The following is a 13,690-nucleotide window of genomic DNA, read 5'->3' as shown; positions in this document are numbered from 1 at the left end:
AGGATGGTAGGCTGTATGATACAAACCATACCATCTTAAAACTTCACTAAGAAAAGTCAGATAGCAATGGAAAAGATAGGAATGCAAAATTACTCTTAATACTGTCGGCAATCAGAGGCACCATTGCTTCTCATGGATTCACACCACACTTTGCAAACACAGTGAATGCCTGAGTCCTGGTTTTTGGTTTGTGATGTGCCAACTGATTTTCAACCAATCATGTGTCAATCAAAGTGTGTAGATTCTATGTTAACAGAAATCAAATGAGTACAGAATCAAGTTGCTTTGAATTTGGGACATAACATACAAATCACAAAGAAGTGGTTCGGACCTTTAAAGATCATTGAGTGAACAATAGGCAAGAAGGTCATGGTCAGACATTTTAAAGAATCCAAGCACTGCTTAATCACCTTTATGGGATCGTCCCTATGACATTGTTGATAAGACAAGCCCCGCTGTTTATTGGTTAGAAGTCAGGAAAAACTGGGAAAGGGGTATAAAGTGGTTCCATTCATCCCAACTTAAATTGTAGAAAGATTATTGAGTGATATTAGAATATGTATATTTACTTCATATTTACAGGACCCTTAATCATGAAGATGGATGCAACAGCTATATTCTTAATGACTCTCCTGTTGACAATATTTATAAATGACAGCATACAGAAGATGAGACTGAAGCAAATCTCCTAATTTCATCTGTTATGACTGAAGCGGTGGTTTGGTCTAGAATAATCTGGGATATTGACTCTAGGAGATTGTTGAGTGGACTGTATGATAATGTCAGCATGGGAGGACTTCCTATTGTATATTTGTATAGGGTGACTAATGTAACGATAACCTGTCAGTTGGATAATGATCAAGATTGATCAGGAATAGATATCTTTCAGGCATGGCGGCAGAACGAAGGTGGTTCTGCACAATGGGTTTGAAGACTAGCACAATGATGTAAATATTAGTCTATTTGTGAGTGGTCAGCTACAGTTAAGGGTTTACTAGTTATAACTTGTGGCAATGACAAGTATGGAATTATTGCTGCTACTGGATTGCACTCGTATACTCATAACCCTGACTTGGTCCAGTTTAAGAACAACACTAAAGATATGGAATCATGCGTAATCTGGATGATATCTAAAAAAATAACTGATAACCATTATTATGTTATCTATGTACAATTCATAGTGATTAATGAATCTCCTGTAATTGTAATTGATCTGCAATCTAAGAAATATTTAATCACTGTTATTGATCTACTCCTTGAAAAAATACTGTTCAATCAGAAAGATCTTGATTCTATTTACTATTGGACCAAGTATACTAATGATGATTATTGTATACATTCCACCAAAGTGATGAACAATGAGGCAGCTTATGGTAAATGGAATATAGAAGCTACTTCAGATCATACAGGCTGGTGGTGAATATCCCATGGTAGATAATGCAGTGTAAAAATTTTGCCATTTTTTGGGGGGGAGGGGGGTAATGGTAGAACTGATCCTGACCTTATTTGAAGCAGGTTTATCATATGTGCAGTCTAGAATAAAAAATATTAATTATTGAACCTATATATATGATCCACCAAGTAAAGATGCAGATAGATATTGATAGTGTTTCCATGATCCAACCTGAATGTAAGTCATTCACACCCACCTTAGCTGAAGGTTAGATAAATTGGTTGACAAATGCCATAGAATTGGACAGACCCTACCAGAAAACCTGAGGCATGGGAAGTGTCATAGGGGGTATTGGAACTGGATTGGGAATATTAAACACAGCGTGACTATGAATAAATTGTCAAGGGCTGCCCAACAGCTAAGAGAGCTATGGAGGCCTACAACTTCATCACTGGAAGACAGGCTTTAAACAATGCTAGGGTACTCCCAACTTGGTACGAGGTTTCCCAGTTACAACAGCTACTGATGATCAGGACACTTGAAAAGGCCCAAAACAACACAGGTCTCGCATTAACTTGTACACAAGCACAGTTGGGTGCAAAACATAGAACCATAGAATCAATGAGTTGGAAGGGACCTAGACACAGATCATCTAGTCTGACAGGAACTAGCACTGGGCAGGAAGCAGCACTGGAGGTGGGAGGGGTCATAAGACCCCAGCCAGGTGCCTATCCAGTCTCCTCTAACATACTAAGTGAAATAATCTGATTGGGATATTCAGGGATAATTCCCATCAGAATAAGACATTTAATATCTAGGATTGCTACTGAAATGGAAAATTATCTATCAGATTTGTTATTAGAACATTTTGAATACTGCCCCCATCCAAAAGTTGTAATAGCTAAGGTATCTACAGTTATAAAGGCAAAGGTAGAAACAATTAGCCCTATTATTTACACTGAAAGAAGGATAAATAAATTCATAATGAAACTAAAAATAAATGCTTTATGGACCATTCCAAGTTCTGATGAATTAATAGATATATGTCATTGCATACAATTCCCCATCAGATGCACGACAGTGTTATAGTAGTGGCTCCCCTGATTCTGGTGTAAGTATCAACCCTCCTGGGTGGGATTGGTTACTGGCTCTCACTATTCCAAAACCCTGTAAGTGACCAGTAACCCACACAGAAGTAAGTAAGTTTCAGGTACTGGGTCAAAGGGGAGACAGCCAAAAGCCAGTGGAGCCTTCAATAAATAAATCTTTCTCTGAATCTCTCTGGTCTTAACAAAGTTCGGATTCATAGAATTTTCAGTGTGTTTATATTTGTAGTTAACTTTACTGTTTGTCCCAAAATGTGTTAATTAATAAAATGTTTTATTCATGTACCTTAAGCCATTCTTTTAGTGATTATTAATTTAAACCGGTGATAGATATGGACAGGGCAAAGACCCACCATACCTTTCTGGGGAGAGATCCAAGAGGAAGCAGGTGTATGGGTCTGCTTTATAATTTGGTTTAAAGGAGTGATTTTTCCCCCAACAGCAGGGATGATAGCAGCAGTGATCCTACCTTGCTTGCAGGAGCTGGCAGCTCAGCAGGTTCTACTGGGCCTGCAAGAGGTTCATATCTGTTGCAAAGCTCCAGAGGGGAGGGGGACTCTGGTGCAGTGGGCCTTGGGACCGTGGACTACCTTGGTCCAACCCCCTGGCTTGACAGTGTGGGATATCATTGAGTCCTCCCTTGTCCTAGAAGGTGACCTTGGTCTACCCTTGGCCTTCTTGGGGTAAAGGGCCTGGCAGTAGGAGTCAATCTCCTGCTCGCCATCCCTGATGGCATGCAGTATCTGGAGCTTCTCTATCTGGTGCCTCAGAGACCCCAAAGTGGAGCAGACCTCGGAGAGGGAGGTGGCCATGCTCCCAGTCCCAAGTGCCTGGAATCATGCCAGGCAGCCCCCACAGCTGAGAGCCAGAGGCTGCATCTGTGTGGAGCCTGGAACCATAGGTTTCATCTGGGTGGAGACCTCAGAAGTGCCAGAGGGGGAGGTCTCAGACTCCAAGGGGAACTTTGGGGTGCGGCATGTGGCCATCCACATTGTACCAGTGGTAGTCCGGCTACTGCTGTGACTACCTTCCCTTGGAGCTCACTGGCAGGGCCTCTAGCCCTTCTGCTCGGCCTCATGCGTGAACTCCTATGTTATCTCACGTGCCAGACCTAGAAGCACACCTGTTTGTGAGTCCTGTTCATGCAGCTTCAGTTGCATGGCTCCCTGGGGGTCTGGGTGAAGTAGGAGCCAGGGGAGGGCATGACCCTTCTTGGCTTCTCTCAGCTGCCCTGCAGCTGACTAGGATCCTCCCATGCCATGGACCCCACCTACCTCCAGCTGCACTGGGGGTCCAGGTCAGGGTGCTGCTGGGGGTCCTGAGGTACAACAGGGTTGCAGCAGGTTTCTGCCTGTGTGTCTCACACTGTAGCTGGGATGAACTGTGGCCTTTCCATTGCTGGGCCCTTCTTAAACTGTGCACATGTGCAGAAGGGCTTGCCAGCGGTGCTATGCCATTCTCAGGGGCTGGGGTCCCTCCTCACGGAAGAAGGGGACAGGTAAGTGCCCTCCCCTTCCTGTCTCACATGCTGAGTCTTTTAACAACTAAAGCAAGCAAACAAAAAAATACCTCCTGGACACTGGGAGATGTTCCCTATGGTTACCGAAAACATGCACCCTCTTACCATGTGTTAACTGAAAGCTAAACCCACATTAACTTAATCCTCTTTCACTGAGAAGTAAACTGCTGTTAGGGTGACAATAATTTAGATTATTAGGGAGCACTGGATTTGCAGCTGAATACAAAGGCTTTAACCTGTGGCCTAGCAGAGCTACTGACCACAAGGCAGAATGATATCTAAGCCAGCCATTTGCTTATGCTAAATAATCATCTTAACTGTGTCAACCATTATCTAAGAAAAAAGCAGCAAGTAAATCTGTGCGAGTCTGTGTGCTGTGAACCAGCTACAGTGAGGAACGAGATAAGATACAGGGGCCCAAAAAAAGAGGAAGATGGCACAACCTAAGACAGAAAAACAGACTGGAATGTGAAAAACAACACATAAATAGTAACAGAATCCGAGATGAACATACGCAAAAAGGTGAATGGTGATTGGTGCAGAAGCCTTCAGAAGCTTCCAGGTTTTAGTCAAAGCCTTCCCATTAACCAAAAAAAAAGGAGTCAAGGTTTTAGACATGCGCTTATAGCAAGAAGTCATGTAAATGAATGAAATACATAGGCAATTCCATGCTAATGAAGGAAACTGCAAACAGAGGCAGAGCTTGAGATGGGAGGAGAAATGGGTGGAACATAGGAGGGGTGAGGTAGAATAAATGTTAATAAACATGAACCAAAGTGTATAAATGTAGAAAAAACTATTGTTCAGTGTGGCTCCCCATATTCCATTAGTGTGGGGGCTAGTCTGAAGCTGTCTGCATTCTGAATAAAGCTGTTGCAAGCAATGTGTGCTGGTGTTTGGTCTCTGATCTGCTCTGGCTAATGAGTAACAGAATACACGGGTAATTGGACTGTCGTCTCCCTAGTCGTTGGGCACTGCACTGAGTTGGGGTCTAACAACTGCCACATGGGTTAAATTTCACAATCAGTTGAATGGTACATGAAAACAGTTACCATAGAGCAGGTAATGTAATGAAAAACAATGTCCTCCTTTCATTCATACTAACTTGTTTGCATGCCTACACCACTTTAAGGTGTACATCAATAGGGTTGCTCTCTCCTGCCCTAAGTCATCATGTCTTGCTGAGGCTGGGTAGGTTTGCCAAGCCATGCCAGGCACTATTAGGCACAAAAAAACTAATTTAAATCACATTTTCTATTCTGCAGCCTTGCTCGGAATAAAAAATGTACCCTTCTGCATTTATTGACTCTGAAGGTGGTTATGGGTCAGATTCTGCTACCAGTGCGTATTTGTGATTCATGAGAACAGCAGACTTGATACCAGTGATTTGTATGGATTAAGCTGAGAGCAGAATTTGGCCTATTTTGTGCTCAAGAATAAAGAACATTATACACTATTAAAATATAAGGTGAAGGCTTAACTCTGCAATAATAAATGTGGTTCCTCTGTAGGTGATCTAAAGTGATAATGGAAATGAGTGAAGTGTTAAAGTCCTTGAAAGAGAAAGTTGTTTTTTCAGGTAACTGTCTAGTTTTTCAGTATCCTCAGAAAAGTTCCTAATAAAGGATATTATGGATTTTTCTCCAAATAACATTGGGTCTCACTACACATTTCTGATTTTATAACATCCAGGCTTAATCAGTCTAGGTTACCTTTTTTGCTATTATACTGATACTTACATTTTTTATCCCAAAAAACCAGACAGCAAGTTTGAACAGGAGATTTCCAAATCAATAAAAGTGAAAAAAAATCATTAAAAAGGTAGTAGTGGCAAAAGGGATTATATTTTTCAAGAACACAACAGGACACTTACCTGTTAAACTGGATCTCAGCCTTTGTACTTTTGCTAATGATATGTAGGTAGCAAATATATTTCTCTCTTCTTGTCTATCCATACAGTAGCTTGGTAATATATAGTGCAGCATGTGTGCAGTCAGATGGCCCAGTGCTCAGTGCATGAGCCTGAAATTTGAGAGAGTTCAATTCTCTGCTTTGCCACAGACTTCCTATGTGACACCAAACATGGCATCTCTCAGTGCCTCTATTCAGCAGCTGTAAAATGAAGATAAGAGCAGTTCCCTACTTCACAACTCCTGGGAGCTATATCAGAGACGACAAAATCTTTGGTATACCAAAGATACCAGCACTGCCTATAATTATCATAGCCTGCCATTTTCCATTGCCATTTTCCATTATATGACCCTGCTTTCAGAAAGACTATCATCATCAAAGACTAATCCCAGGGGGCTAAACTAAACAAACATGGGCATCCTCAATACAAGCATTTCTTAATCTTCCAACACTTGACCCTGCAACCTTAACATTGTCTTAAAATGTATTTTTGGATATTTCTTAGATTTAACATTTAAATTTTAAAAAAAAATAGAGGTCATTATGTTGACTGAACTTAGGTCATCAGCAGAGTTTGAATCTTTAATCCACCAGTACAATCTGCTATTTGAGGTAACAGAGTAACCAGATGAGTAACTACCTTCTGAGTACAGCTCCTACATCCAGGGGATGGATATGTGGCGGACTTACTGATTCAGCCTGGCACATCCTGGGCTCAGAAAAACTTCATTTTGATTGGTGGAGCCCATCCCCTAATCAGGACCTGAGTGAATCCTGCATTTTCCAGGTCCGGCAAGACTTGGGGTACAGAATAAGGGGAGCCATGGGACAACAAAGGAAGAAGGGGTTAAGAAGAGCTGCCCAGTGGGTGAAGGAGTGCCCAGAAGAGCCCCCCTCCCCCCTTGCCAGGAACGACACCTCAGCCCCATCAGTATGTGGAGCAGTGCATAGGGCTCATACCTTGGGGCTGCTCACGGTCTGCATCCCCTGGCAGGGGGCCAGGGAGCAGTGCATGGATCGGTGCATGAAGCCCAGACCCTGGGAACCACTTGAGGCAGCTCAGGCCTGCAACCCTGGCAGGTGGCCAGGGAGTGGTGCATGAACCCCAGACCCTGAGAGCTGCTCGAGGTGGTTCAGGTCTGCAAACCCAGAAGATGGCCAAGAGTGCAATGCAGAGATCCTGCACAGTGGGTCAAAGAGCTGGCTGGGACTCTAGGAGTTGTTTCAAGGCAGCTCAGGTCTCCAACCCCTGGCATTCAGCCAGGCTGCCAACACAGGCTGCCCCAGTGGGTCCAGGAGCTGATCAAGCCCTGGTGTCGCATGAGGCGGCCCAGGCCTCCAACCCCTGCCATAAGCAGTGAGCCAAATGGTGCATGGGTTGGTGCGCAGGGCCATGAGCAGGCCTCAGGATGGGAGAGAGAGCCCTGGGCAGTGGCTAGACCCTGTGCCAGGAGAGGTGCCCATCCCACAGAGCCAGAGCACCCTCCCATAACCATGAGGTTGTGAGTGTTGGGAACAAGGGTATCCCACAGGGGAGGGAGCCCTTTGGGAGAGAGCCAGCAGGTACCCCTGTGAGGTAGGGGGTCCCGTCCTAGCCCATGAGGGATTGGAGGGGCCTGGAGCATTGACCCATTTTCCCCGGGCAGAGCTTTGGCCAGGCTTCCCCTTATTGGATAGGGAGACCCTACTATAGTAGCACCTTCAACACCCGGAGGGGTGAGCGGGCACCTCACATTTTGTCATTTGCATCATATATTTTGTCAGTTGAGGTTTCACTATTATATGAGTAGAAGTGTATTTTATCTTTGATTTCTACTGTATACATGACAATGCTCTTTCATGGACTTAAATAGTTAATTGCATTTATCCCTGTTGACGTGTTGCATTTACCTGTGTTTGCTTATACTTACCAGTTCCAGATCTGCTGCTTATCTGTGTGGGTTGAAGCTCTATAGAAGGTATAAATCATGTATATAATATAGTCCTGTATCATTGAATAAGTGATTACTTATCTGTAGATATGTGTATATGTGTGTGTATATAACTTAATTTTATTAATTAATAAACCTGTATATAGTTAAGCAGTTGTGTCCTGACCTGACTCTATAGAGAACTGAGGAGAAACTGTGTGCAGTTGACAGTTCCCTCCCACAGCACCTTTACCTGCTGACAATCCCCTTCAATTCAGAGAAGGGGGGTACATACCTTGTGTACGCCCAGGCTACAGAGACATACGATTTCTTTAGTGGATTTCAGGGCTATTTCCTAGACAGGAAAAGAGATTGGAAACTGAAGAACAATCAACTAAAAATCTAGAGAAAAGTGAACTAGTGGTTACAAAACCTCTTCTGCTGCTTCCTTGAGTCCCATCCTAGCTTCTGTCACCTCCTGCCTTGGCCCACCTAACTTAAACACTTTCCTGTAAAACCAACATTTTCCCCTAATCATATTATTGGAAAGTTGGTCAGCTGTTTTAGCCAGTGTTTGTTTTTTTTTTTCCAGTAGGAGGAAGGAAGGGGAAAGGGGACCAACCCAAGAAATAAAGAAGCTTTCAAACTTTCTCCCCATATATTTCAAGTTTTTCAAAATCATGAACAATTGAAAAGAGGGTCCCTTAATGGACTAACTTAGGTGTAGGCACTACACACACTGTTAAGAAAAAACGGTAAGGAATGTGAATTTCATGGCTCATTACCTTTGTAGAAACATGCCTTATTCTACAAGTGTAGGTAAGATTTTTGGCCGTTCAAAGGCTCTTCTCCTGTTTCCTCCCTACCTTTGGGAGTTGTATATAGGTCAGAAATACAGAGTGCAAATGCATTCTTGAATTTCATTTTCTATAAGGATGTGCAAAGAAAGCACTACATGACACAGAGTTCTTTTCTATATTGAGTGAGAAGGTAAAAGCAGCCAGGCATCAAGAAGCTTCTTCTATGTTTACTGTAGTAAAAAGAAGAAAAAAAGTGAGCTCTATAAATTTATCCTCTTATGGAACTCAGTTTCACCTGCAACCATGAACTGCGCAGTAATGTCTGACATTCACATGTGGAGAATTTTAACCAAAATCACCACAGTTTATTAGAGAAATGAAGCCATAGCACCCAACAATCCAATGTTATATTTAAGGAGTTACCTCAGGCATAGTGTAAGGGCAGAGAATCAGTTTATCAGATGACACAAAAAGCTTCAGGCACAATTGATTATAGATCTGTATGAGAAGCCTTGAAAAAAACCTGTGTTGAATCCATCAGGGCTTGGTTCTTTGCTTGATAGAATGTGCCTAATAGCCCTTGCTGACTTGCTGTAAAGTAATGAAGCTTTTTTCAGTTTGACATTGATTCCATCACCCAGTCAGGTTTTAATCATGCTTAAAATATTTTCAGAACACAGAACTCCATTCAGTCAAGCCAATGCCACAACCCTTATCCAGCATTCATTACAAGCAAGGTTGATTTCTCTTTATACCAAACTACATGCTAAACCCTGTATCCTCTGCAGTGGAACCAAGATATATCAGACAGATTCTCAATGAGGAATAATTTTTTATCATATCCTTCTTCTTTGATGCCATGTTGCTACTAAATTGTCAACACATTACTTTCACATTTGGACCTTTACTTATAAAAGTTTCTTTGTTCTTTCATTGCCTTATTTATCGTATCTTCTTCTCCCTTACATACCTGCCAAAGCATTAGACATTGTAGCTATAAGCTTCTCTCTGTTCCCCCTAAGTACTTTTTCTCCTGCTGTTAACTTAGGATTTGCAAACCATGCCTGTTCTGTTAGTAATGCTTATTAAAACTTTTATTCATCACTTATTTAAACAATGTATACTTATCTGAGTGCATAAGTATCCAGCTTGCACTTATAAATCCAAGTATTTGGATGTGCAAGAACCTGGATATGGAAAAACACATACTGTTTTAAAGGATGTTTTTTAACAGTTAGCACTAGAAGCAAGATTCTGTATTACTGCTCCAAGCACAAATTTTAATTGCTAGCAAACTGCTTTACCATCCAGTTATAATCTTTCTGCATTTTCTAAAAAAGTAGAGTACCCACAGGAGAAAAATTAAAAGAAAGAAACTCTATCAAAATACTTTCAAGAGAAATAATATCTTAGATACCTGAGGGAAGGCTGATTATAGGAGTATGGAATATCACACACCAATTAAGACAACATATGAACTAGAAATTTGCTAGACAAATTGAATCTACATTTATAAAAAAATGTATCATTTAATTGGTTATAAAGCATAGACTGGCCTAAAGCATTTGTCATTCATTAAACTTTGCCTACAGATTACTGAATTACGTTTTCCTTATGGTTATACACAGGGATTTATACACACTATTTCTGCATTTTTTCTGTGTTTTCCAAATTCTACCCTCAGCTCCCCATGCATCAAGGAATACAATCTAGGCCGTTGCTCAATGTTGAACTTATCTAGATCACAACACTGATTTTTTTAAAGATATTCCCTTGCTAGATTCAGAGGTTTTAAAGACCCATTAAAAACACCATTCTCTCTGTAAGAAAACCTGAGCTGTCTGATTATATAGTGCTGATGTGAACCAGTAAGAGTGAATTCAATCCTAATTTGCAGCAATAATGATATCAAAGTGATTTTAAAGGGGATCATTATTCTTCCACCTTTGCTGTCTATTGTAGTCAGGCATTCCATTTTTCTGCTGCTCAGTAACTTGGTTAACTTCTTCAATGGTTATTAGAATTGAAGAGGTAATAAACTATTAATTTTGACCAACTGAAGCTGAGCTTCCTTTTAACTACTCCAATTACTCTTTATTCCTATATCAAGTAGTAGGAAATAATATGTTAATTTATTTTTAATTTCTGATGATACATAGGTCTCTGTTTTACTTGGTTTAATGGTTAGCATTAAATAAGAAAGCTAATGATGAAAGAAATACATTAGGTTTCCCAATTTATCACCCTGCAGAAAAAACAGGATTTTTTTTCTCTACAATAATTTGTCAACTGCCATTTGAGGTACCAGCTATTTCAGGCAAGCTCAGGCTTTTCACTTGGCCCTAACTCATTCAACAATCCAGCCTTCAAAAACATTCCACCATTCTTATTTTTGAAATGCCATTTCAGATGTCAACTAAGGTGAACCCATTTGGACAAAGTAGCATCAAGCAGATGGTTACAATAATATCTCTAATGACCAAGTCTCTCAACCCTATGAATTTAAATTAATTCTATTTTTCCTCATCTTCTTAATATCTTTTTGTGCTTGGCATATACTCATGAGAAAGATCATCAGCTGTGACAACTTAAACATGCTTTTGACACAATGGATTTTGTAATGAAACGGTTAACTATATTCGTCTGAAGTCAAGCAAAAGGCAGAAGTACGCTATTGCTTGTGAACGTTTATGCCTTTCTGAATTACCCTATTTACCTAAATACAAGATGTTTTTGAATTTAAGATGACCTCCCAGGGATTAGATTCTATTCATGAAAAATTATAAATTTGTTAGTTTTCCATATAGACTCTATCCATTGCAGGGTGGAGGGCCTTAAATCTATTCCCTGCCCCTCCCGCATTGCAGTGGGGAAAACAGTGGCAGGGGGGCAAGTAGCAGGAAAAGCAGAAGTGGGGGGCAGGCAGCCTGACCCTTACCCTTGCCCCACATCTGATCCCTGGCACTTGCTCCTCAAGTAATTTATCCCACAATGCTTACCTCCCCCCACACTAACTGCCCCTTATACCTGGTCTGCCTGGAGCCTGACCCCTCCAAACACTTGCTCCCTCCACTACCATCTACACAATGGGACATTTCTCTTTTCAGCTCTGACCCAGAGCACAAAGCAAATGGTGACTCTGGCCCTGACCAGGCAGCAGTGGTAGCAGCTCTGGCTCTGGCCCCTATAGTGAGGTCTCCCCCATGGTTCCCCTTCCCACATTACATAGTGTTCCTCTGGGTTATCTAGGCTGAGCACCATGCAGTGTCTCCCACATGCTTCCCCTCTTTCCCCATACACACACTGCTTAGATTCCACTGTTCCCCCACAGCACACATACACCATACACTCCCCCACACACTGTGTGATCTTCCCCTCAGTGCACTCCCTCTCCTGCCATATAATCCACCTCAAGTCATCCTGGCACTGACTAGGCACTAGCAGTAGCAGCAGCTCGTGCTCCAGTATTGAAATCTAATGCAGAGGCTTCTCTCCCCCTGCACCATGTTGAATGGGAAAAAAACCCCTTCTTTTGGATTCAAATAAATATGGCAGTCTATAAGGTATCACTTTACTCTGTCTTGTTTCAAACATCATCATGTTAGCAAATATAACTTCACTGTTTCCCATAACATAATTCAAGAGTGATTACCAGATGTTAATCTGGTGTTAACAATAAGAGTGTTAGCAGATGGTGCACTGTTACATTCCATAACACTGTTTTACATTTCAAGTTTAAGAAGTTGTATCCTGTGAATGATGAAGCCCATTTAATATCCAAATGGTAATTAGCAGTAATAATGTAGTGGGGACCAATGTACTATAAAAAATCATTCTGATGATCCTCTGAGTACATCACTATCTTTAGGCATCAAGGCACAGAAATGGATGTAAAACATAACTCTGAATTTAGCAACATAGAACTAAGGATATTTTTGAAATCCATGTATTTTGATCCAAAATTTCTAAAACATCTCCTCTCTTTATGAAAACTCAGAACCACAGGCTCAAACTTAGCAATTCCATGTTAATCTTATCATTTTAGTGACTTGTTTTTATAAGTGTTTTAAAATAAAATTGAAAAAGTGAATACTGCAACAATGATTATCACTAGCATTCCAATTTTAACATTAATACATCAAATCTTTTTTGACATCTTTACTTTGTTTTTATTGATGGTTCTCCAGGAACACTCCTACTGAAAATAATTAAAATTTACTTAGGTAAGGGATCAAGAAACAAAGTAAGGCCATCATGATTTGGCCATATGGAATATTCAGTAATATTTCTTTAGACTCTTTCACTAGAGATGCCTTTGATGATACATGTGATAGAACCTGGTTTAGGAATATGAGAACAGTGATCCTTATAAAACATATCTCTATTTTCACACAATTTAACTTGACTTCCACTATCACAAAAGGCAAAACTCATCTTTTCACTAGAAAGGGAATTAGGTAACCAGTGGTGGAGGGTTCTACTCACTACTTACATATACTTCTAGAAAGCCAAGCATAAAAATTAATACTTGGCATGACAATTATGACATATAAAAGGAAAGTATTTAAAAAGAACCCAGTGAATTGTATGTACATAGGTGCTTGATTTTAGCAAGAATACAACTCTTTTTGGAAGTCACCGACTACCTATAGCAGGGATTGTCAATCAAGGGCACTCATGCCCCCCGGGGTACTTGGGAAGGCTCTAGGTGATGCATGCGGGCGGGTGAGGACAGAGCACCATCAACCATCATCCTGTGTTGCCACATCCCTAAATCTAAATGCTAAATCTGAGCCGGCGCAAAGCTTTCTCTAGTGCGTGGATGACTTTACCTGACCCAAGAAGTCTATGGGCCAACGAGAGGCAAAGCGCTGCTTGACCTGGTACTGGCTACGGGGGATGACCTAATCGGCGACCTAGGGATTGATGGGAAGTTGGGTGACAGCGACCACGAGCTGATCACCTTCACCATCCTCCGGAAAGCTGGCAAGTCAGTCAGCAACACAGAAGTCCTTGACTTCAGAAAAGCCGACTTTGACAAGCTCAAGAGG

The sequence above is a fragment of the Crocodylus porosus genome, unplaced genomic scaffold, assembly GCF_001723895.1.
Source record: "Crocodylus porosus isolate Cpor-Errol unplaced genomic scaffold, CroPor_comp1, whole genome shotgun sequence".
Classification (NCBI taxonomy): Eukaryota; Metazoa; Chordata; order Crocodylia; family Crocodylidae; genus Crocodylus; species Crocodylus porosus.
This window is presented reverse-complemented; position numbering follows the sequence as displayed.